Raw genomic sequence first — 9,574 nt, 5'->3', positions numbered from 1 at the left:
CCCATTCTTATCCTGTCATCACTACAAACCTGGAAATCTAAAACTTCTCAATTGTCATGTTATTATCGATGTTGTGCTGTATTTGGTTGATGTTTCTCGAGGTTCTGTCTATTTCTCTAAATGTTGCCAATGTACCGTTATTCAGCTCTCTAATTATTCAGAAGTGCATTGTAATGTTTATTTTCTCCACGCTTGCTGTATACCATCCCAAAAAGACTTGCCAACCTTTTACGATTTTTTCAATTATCAAACTGTATCGAAGTGCCAGCCCAACTCTCTAAAGCCAATGTTAACACCCTAGTACTTTTCACCAAAACATGTTGCCCAATCTATCAAAACTTGCTGAGTTAATGTTGCTTAACTGAAATTTTTTCTTTAAATTGATGTTGTGCTTTCTCTGTTAATTGTCTCTGGGCTAATGCTGCGCAAGTTGTTCCTCATAATTTCCAAACATTAAGTGTTTTTAAAATTAACCGTTAATTGTTCCGAGAAGACAATGTTGTGACGTCTGGGGATTGACACTAGCACATTTTTAAAACAAACAGGGCCAAATTTCATAAAGCTGCTAAGCACGAAAATTTGCTTAGCATGAAATTTCTTCTTTAATATAAACAGGATTACCAACCATATTTCCATTTGTTACATATTGCTTGTTACTGGTATTCAGATGTTGTTTGCTTTTCCTGAAAATTACGCGGAAATTTGGTTGGTAATCCTGTTTTTATCACGGCAAAAATTTCATGCTAAGCATATTTTTGTGCTTAGCAGCTCTATGAAATTGGTCCAAGATTGCAACTTTTTTTTTTTTTTTTTTTTTTTTTTGGCTTTGCCTTTTGTTGATTATTTTGGCATTGTGAATCATTTCACTCCACAAACCTGTCAATCTAAAACTTTTGCATGTTCAAATTGGAACCGATGTGCTATCTTTTTCTCGAGGCTCATGATGCATATTTCTCTAAAATTTTGCCAATGTACCGATATTTAAGCTCTCTAATTGTTCACCGTTGGATGTTGTCATATTTATTTTCCCCACGAATGTTGTGCCATCCCCAAAAGACTTGCCAACATTTTATGTCTTTTTTCTGCAAGTGCCAGCTCAACTCTCAAAATGCAATCTTTACACCCTAAAGTAAAATAAACCTAAAATAAACCTGAAGTTCAAAATTAACTGATAAATTGTTTTGTGAAGCCAGTGTTTTGATGTCTGAGAATTGACTCGAGCACATTTTTAAAACAAACAGATTGCATCCTTTTAATTTTTGAAAAACTTGTCCTTTGTTGATTGTTTGCTCATTTCTGTATCATGTCACTCACAGACCTGCCAATCTGAAACTTGGGCATGTTCAAATTATTACCGATGTTGTGTGATCTTTGTTACTCGAGGCTCATAATGTATTTTTCTCTCAATAATGGTAATGTACCGATATTTCAGCTCTCAAATACTAATCAAACTTTTGTGCTTAGCAGCTCTATGAAATTGGGCCCAGATTGCAATTTATTTTTTTTCATGTCTTTTTTTTGCTTTTGCCCTTTGTTGATTATCTGCTCACTTGAATCCTGTCACTCACAGACCTGCCAATCTGAAACGTTTGCATGTTCAAATTGTAACCGATGTTGTGCTATCTTTGTTACTCGAGGCTCATGATGTATATTTCTCTAAATGTTGCCAATGTACCGATATTTCAGCTCTCTAATTGTTCACAGCTGGATGTTGTCATATTTTTCCCCAGGAATGTTGTGCCATTCCCAAAAGACTTGTCAATATTTTATGATTTTTTTCAAATTGCCAGCCCAACTCTCAAAATGCAATCTTGACACCCTTTTTACTAAAATATGTTGCCCAATCTATCAAAACATGCTGAGGATGTTTTTTAACCCTAAAATTGTCTTAAAATGAATGATGTGCTTTCTCTGTTAATTGTCTCTGGGCTAATGCTGCGCAAATTGTTCCTCAGAATTTCCAAACCTGAAGTTCAAAATTAACTGATAAATTGTTTTGTAAAGCCAATGTTGTGTGACGTCTGGGTATTGACTCTAGCACATTTTGAAAACAAACAGATTGCAACCTTTTAATGTATTAATAACTTTTCTGTTGTTGGTTGTTAAAGGATTTGGGTACTTTTTGTAACACAAAACACAATGTCCACAGATTTACATTAAATTTACACCGTTGAAGATAATGATAGTAGAAAGCATACCTTAAAATATTAGTCGCTGTGGTAATGTATTTTTTGAGAAATGAGTAAAACAATGCCATGAAAATACGTTTTTACATTCTAAAATAATTTTCGTATCATGATCACTGAGATCATCTGAGACGAAATTTATTTTCATGACATTGTTTTACTCATTTCATAAAAACTACAGCACCTGAGCAAGTAATATTTTCAGGGAAGCTTTCTACTATCATTATCTTCAGACTGTGTAAGTTTAATGTAAATCTGCAGACATTGTGTTTTCTGTCCTTCCAAAAAAGTACAAAGCCCTTTAACTCATTGTTTGTACCATGTTCACACGCGTAACGTCACGGGTAGCAAGGCACCTTATACCCCATACATTCTACAGCTTATTTTTAGAAATTGGTTCCGCATCTTTCTAAGGCTTCAAATGCAGTGGCAAACATTCACTGTGATGATTTGTTCCTACACGTCGTTCCGACCGATAGAGTTTATTTGCAACATCGCGATCGCTGCTTGCTTCTTTTTCGGAATTCAGTGTTTGCATCTTTGGGGTAATGTAATAAACTTTAAGGAAAACTGAGAATATAAAATTAAAACAAATATATACACACAAAAAACTACATGTTTTTCCTTTTGAAAGTTGGAGCAACGATTGCATTATTATGCTAGATTCTGGGTCATGGTTTTTTTTTATTATTTTTTTTTATACATCTCAAGTCAAATTAATTGTTTATTTTTGTTTCCTTGTTTATTTTTATAAAACCTTTTTAAATTTAGTTTTCCACACGTTTTTTTTTTTTGCCCAAGTGGACATTTTTAATGGCACTCTTTATTTAATGAAGTTTTTAAGTTGTAATGTTAGTGTTATTATTCAGTCATTATTATTTACCTAAAATAAAACAACCTATAATAAAAACGTTATGCCCACATACAATACAAATACTAAGAAAAAGGTAAATTACCATCATTAGTGAGTTTTTATTAAGCAAACAATTATGATTTTGTTTAGATAATCAAAATATCAGCTTCATGACTGAATAATTCTTGCCATGCTGGTTGTTTCTTTGACAGAGTTGGCTGCTGCCTGTACAGATGATGAAAGTCTAACAACTTGGAACATGTCTAGAAACTCATTGCAGGCTATCCATGTGACTGTAAAGGTTGTGCTATCTAGGAACTCGATGTTTCACTTCAAACTCACTGCTTCAGTACAACTAGTATAGATCATTCATGTGACTGCAACTATTATCTACATTGGGTAAGTCTTGAAGTTTTATCCCATATCTACTCAATTTGAACTTTATTTTGTCTCAATTCAAACAAAACTTGTCGCATGCACTGAGGTCATAATACTCTGTTGTTTTTAATCTTATCCAGTCCTCAGACATTTGCAACTGATTTTTTTTTTTTTCAGTTTTAAATTGTTCCAAAGCTTATTTTGTTTCATTTATCAAAAATAACAAACGTTTGTTCCATTCTTTTTAAACACTTTACGCTGCGAACAAGTTGTTCATTTTGTGGATCACGATGTTTGGGGAAACCGTACAACTTCGAGGCATATTTGTGTGGATCATTTTATTCTACTTTTGAAACATCTTTCTAACCATGCATTCCATAACAAATGGTTTCAAACGCTTTTTACAGACCAACTTGCCCTATCAAAGGAAACATGTCCCTTTAGCAGAAAACCCTATGCCTTTTCTTAATTTTCACAATGTACGACTTGGCACTGTTTTATTGACTGTCTTTCAAAAACTTATCAATCTTATGTTAAATAATATGTCTGATAATGTCATGTACTATCTTAATTCTGTCTCTGTTGCGATGCTGGTAGTTTCTTTGACAGAGTTGGCTGCTGCCTGGGAAGACGATGAAAGCCTACAACTTGGAACATGTCTAGAAATTCACTGCAGGCTATCCATTTGACTGTACATGTCGTGCCACACAAATTCGATAAAACTGCCGAACTTACCCCTTGTAATTTTTATATTATTTTTTGAATTTTTATATGCAAACTTATACTTTAAAATGTTTTTTTTTGTAGTGTTTGTCAGCCACCATTATGAAGATGTCGAAAGATCACCAGTAACAAGCTCATAATGATCTGAATATGGTAAAGGCCTATAACTTAAAAGGTAATACATAATTCTGAACGATTGTTTTTGTTGGCTTTTGAAGGATGTGTTGGTAAATGGAGCTCCACATTAAATAGAACTAGCACCCAGATTAAATTCATCTAGCTAAAAAGGCTGATCACCTTCCCTTGCCATGCATTTTTAAGTCTCAAATAATTGATGGCACAAGTTTGATAAAACTGGTGGAAAGCTCTCGAATTTGTCAATTTTTGGCAAATATTAAACTGCTAGACCTAGTACCCTTTTTTAAATTTATTTATAATAGTGGCTGCATGGTGCTGGTAGTCTTAATAAACAATACGTCTGATTAAATCTGGGTTGGGGGGTGTCTGTTGCATTCCCCCTCCCAATCAAAACCTCTTTAGGTCAGTATTCCACCTTATCTTGCACATTTGGGGGATTGCCTTTGAAATTATAATTGACCAATAAAACCTTGACTTGACAAGAGGAAAGTTAGCAAATCAGTCTAACACTTGGATTTCTTGTTGTCTTGTGAGAAAATATGCATAAGGCACCGACCATGAATCGCAGAACCTCGGCTGTTAGCCACAGCAGATAAATAATCTGCCAGGGTATAGCGTAGAAATCCAAGGCATTGTGTTCTATTAAGCCTCAAATAGTCAATGGCACAAGTTTGATAAAACTGCTCTTGTGACCCTTTGCCATTTTGTTAAGGTCTAGACATAAATTTGATAAATTGGCTGGACCTTCCCCCTGTGAATTTTAGTTTTGGGCTCAAATTGGCTAAAACTGCTAGTCTTACCCCTTGTGTTTTTTAAACTGTAGGCCAAATTTGATAAAACTGCTGGACTCGCCACTTGTGATTGTTCAATTTGAGGCTAAAATTCAGTAAACCTGCTGGACTTTATACCCCTTGCTATTTTAAAATTTTAGATGCAAACTTATTTTTTTCTTTTAAATGTTTTTCTTTGTAGTGTCATGAATACTTCAAGATATCACCAGTTACAAGCTCATATGGATCTGAATATGATGTAGGACTATACCTAAGAAGGTAAATAAATAATTCTTAACAATTGTTTATGTTGGCTTTTGAAGGATGAGTAGAACTAGCATCCAGATTATACTCATCTAGCTAAAAAGGCTAACCAACGTCCAATGTCATGCATTTTAAGCCTCAAATAATTAGTGGCATAAATTTGATAAAACTGACTAAGCCCTCCGATTTGTCAATTCTAGGCTAAAATTCGCTAAAACTGCTAGACCTTACTCCTTGTGACTTTTTCAATTTGAATGCCAACATTTGAAAAAGCTGCTCGACTTACATATTGTGATTATTTTAATTTTAGGTCCAATTGTGCTTTTAAGCACTGCTGGACTTGCCCCTTGTGATTTTTTCAATTTTAAGGCGTAAATTCAATGAAAATGCTGGACTTACCCCTAGTTATTTTTTAATGTGAGGTCTAGATCTGCTTAAACTGCTGGACTTGCCTCTTGTTATTTTTTAAACTCTAGACCCAAATTCGATAAAACTGCCGAACTTACCCCTTGTAATTTTTATATTATTTTTTAAATTTTTATATGCAAACTTATACTTTAAAATGTTTTTTTTTGTAGTGTTTGTCAGCCACCATTATGAAGATGTCGAAAGATCACCAGTAACAAGCTCATAATGATCTGAATATGGTAAAGGCCTATAACTTAAAAGGTAATACATAATTCTGACTGATTATTTTTGTTGGCTTTTGAAGGATGTGTTGGTAAATGGAGCTCCACATTAAATAGAACTAGCACCCAGATTAAATTCATCTAGCTAAAAAGGCTGATCACCTTCCCTTGCCATGCATTTTTAAGTCTCAAATAATTGATGGCACAAGTTTGATAAAACTGGTGGAAAGCTCTCGAATTTGTCAATTTTAGGCAAATATTAAACTGCTAGACCTAGTACCCTTTTTAAAATTTATTTTTAATAGTGGCTGCATGGTGCTGGTAGTCTTAATAAACAATACGTCTGATTAAATCTGGGTTGGGGGGGGGGGTGTCTGTTGCATTCCCCCTCCCAATCAAAACCTCTTTAGGTCAGTATTCCACCCAAATTATCTTGCACATTTGAGGGATTGCCTTTGAAATTATAGTTGACCAATAAAACCTTGACTTGACAAAAGGAAAGTTAGCAAAACAGTCTAACACTTGGATTTCTTGTTGTCTTGTGAGAAAGTATGCATAAGGCACCGACCATGAATCGCAGAACCTCGGCTGTTAGCCACAGCAGATAAATAATCTGGGTATTAGTTTCCAATAGCCAACTATCCAAATACAATGAGAAACTATAGTGCAGCCTGTCTTGTCTGCCACGTTTGTATAACAAACAGACAACAAAAGTCCTGGAACTGGGGATATGGCAAAAGTGGGATAAGGGGTGCATTATTTCTGCTACTTTCTGTCCCTCTTTTAATGGGTGAAAAGTGTATCACCACAGGGGCATACCCCGTGCAAGATACACAAAGAAATATCTAGGTATCTTCACTCCACACATGGGTAAATGATTACCTGTGAGGGCAGAGTTGTTTCTTGTGATTGATTAGCTTACATATTTGGGGGCACAGACTATATACTCCCCCCAGGGAGCTGAGATGGTTTAAGGAATGATTTAAGGGGGTAATAATAATGTTGAAGCGTAACTGCATGACAGACCTGAGCGCTATAAGAAGCCACCATTATTGTTATTATTATATAAAGAGGTGGTCTAAACTACCCATGCAAGAGTTTTGATGACAAAATATTGACTTACAACTTAATAATTATATCCGTTAACTTGACCTTTCAGGGCCAGTAGTTCCTGGAGATCAACTGCCTTGGGCAAACATCAGTATCATCAAGACATCAGAGCAGCTCATCTGTGGATCATCAGAGAACAAAAGTAAGATATTCTTTTTAGATGAGTGGAGCCCGGTTCATACTTCCTGCAAATGCGAAGCATTTGTTGCAGTCAAAATCCATAGCAGTTCAAATCTGCTCAACTCACTTGTGAATGTTGTAGGGAAAAGAGGGTTCTGACGTAAAATTTGGTATTTGCAGGAAGTATCAACCGGGCTTTACATGTGTTGATATTTGATGCTTTACATGTAGTGGGTTGTTTTGGTAGCTCACTATCTTGTACCTAAGTACACCATTGCAAGCAAGCAAGCATATACGCGTTTTTTTGTGCGCTAACTTGGTGGTGCCTGCGGAACGAGTGGTGCGTGCGGATCGAAATGGTGGTGCCTGCGGGATAAAACTAAAGGGACCTGGACACGTGCACGTGGCATGTGGGGTCCTACTTCCGGCTCGCTCCACTGAGTGGTTGATCTTAAAGGTGCATTCGGGCTCCTCATCTGCTAGGATGGTGCCGGTGTAATCACAAATGGTTGACCAACGGAAGTAGTCCCTAAGTTCTTTCCAACTAGGGACCGCGCTAGTACAGTAGGGGACTGTCCCTCCTTTTGGGATGGCGGACCGGACCCATCCGACCGGATGGTGCAAAGGCCCTGTATCTGGAAACCGTGTGGGGCTGGTATCCTGGGACCTTCACGTGGTAGCCCTGTTTTAGACGAACCTTACCAGGATGAATAGGCCAAATTTGAAACTGAAATATATTGCTTGTATAGGTCTACTTAACTATAAGATTGCCCTACAATCTTACTCTGTTCAATCAGATTATTAAAACAAGACTAATGCAAGAATATTTGCTTTGTTTTACATGTGAACCAACTGTGAGGTGGCATCTACAAAGGAACGATTGCCATCCATGACACAGCACCAAAGCCAACAGTGTCAGTTCTTAGGCGAGGCCTTAATGAAGTCACCCAGGAAGGTTCAAGCTCAACAGAATGGAGGGCTGACACCTGTTGCAGCCTCGCAACCATCAACATATTGCACATTTTTCAAACATTTACAAAAAATCACAAGGCTATATATAGTATAAAATACTGCCTTGTAAATTTATCAATCTTATCTGCCCGAAGTGCAACATGGCATATTTAACAAAAAGCATTGTATATTTATAAACCTTTGCAAAATGTTTGCAAAAACAAAAAATTACAAGGCGTTTTTGATGAAACTGTGCCCAAATATTCCACAAGACTATATATTTAAAGCCTTTCGTTTTTATCAAGTTTTGCTAAAATTGTGCAAAAAAATTACACAAGACTCAGAACCTTGCGTATTCATCAAATTTTGCTCAAATTTTCCCCAAAAATTTGACAAGACTATAGCTTTGTGTATTTATCAAATTTTTCTCAGATTGTGCCCAATAATTCCTCAAGACTATAAGCCTTGCGTTTTTATCAAATTCTGCTCAAATTTTGCCCAAAAGTTCCACAAGACTATTGCCTTGCGTCTTTATCCAACTTTGCTCAAATTATCGCCAAAAATTCCACAAGACTATAGCCTTGCGTTATTATCAAATTTGTCCCAAGAGTTCAACTAGAATATAGCCTTGCGCTTTTATCAAATTCTGCTCAAATTTTGCCAAAAAATTCCACAAGACTATAGCCTTGCATTTTTATCAACTTTTGCTCAAATTTTTCCCAAAAATTCCACAAGACTACAGCCTTGCGATTTTATCAAACTCATGTTGTGTCGTTCCTCCAAAACTAAGATGTTACAAATTTACCCAAAATCATTTGCCAAGTATTTTTCCAAATGTGGCAATCAGACAATCCTGGATAATCTTTTAAGTTTTCCTTTGTCTAATTAGGGCATCCCAGCCTTTATTACCAGCCCACTCCCATATTGGTGTTGTACTTTAAAACATGCAATCTATTAATCGATTTTCACGTTTCGTATTTAGCAGATATCTCCCTTATTTGAGTAGTTTTCTTTTTAAGCCATTCGTAGATGTCCACCTAAGTTTTTAAGAGCCAAATTATCATTGAACTCTGTTAAGTGTTTATTTTTTTCCGACTCGTTTTACTTCATTTTTTTTTCAACTCTTTCAAACTTTTGATTTGTTACAAATTGGTTCTGGTACCCGTTATCTTTGAGAAATATTTGATATTAAACAACCTGACCATTCCAAACGATTAGCTAAGCTGGTGTTGGGTTTACTAATTGGAACTTCTTTTGGCTGAGGACACTTCAGATGGAACTTCATTCATAGCTACATTGAACCTGTGAGTATTAACACATGTATTTACTAACTTCGCCACATCATTCAACAACGACACTACAGAGTAAACTTCAGCTGCAGCTACATTTGGACATGTGAGTATGAAAAAACTTTCTTGAAAAATCACGCCACACGCACAACATGGAACGGAG

At 36.0% G+C, this 9,574-nt stretch overlaps 1 long non-coding RNA gene across 1 annotated transcript; it reads left to right on the top strand.

Moving 5' to 3' along the window:
* Positions 1–5,251: 5,251 nt before the first annotated feature.
* On the top strand, positions 5,252–7,181 carry LOC117306687. Its single transcript, XR_004520968.1, has 3 exons — positions 5,252–5,327; positions 5,891–5,981; positions 7,101–7,181. It is a non-coding gene; the product is annotated as an uncharacterized LOC117306687 (long non-coding RNA).
* The last annotated feature ends 2,393 nt before the right edge of the window (positions 7,182–9,574 follow it).

The sequence above is a fragment of the Asterias rubens genome, unplaced genomic scaffold, assembly GCF_902459465.1.
Source record: "Asterias rubens unplaced genomic scaffold, eAstRub1.3, whole genome shotgun sequence".
Lineage (NCBI taxonomy): Eukaryota > Metazoa > Echinodermata > Asteroidea > Forcipulatida > Asteriidae > Asterias > Asterias rubens.
Note: the sequence above shows the minus strand (reverse complement) of the source record. Positions and strands in the feature narration are given on the sequence as shown.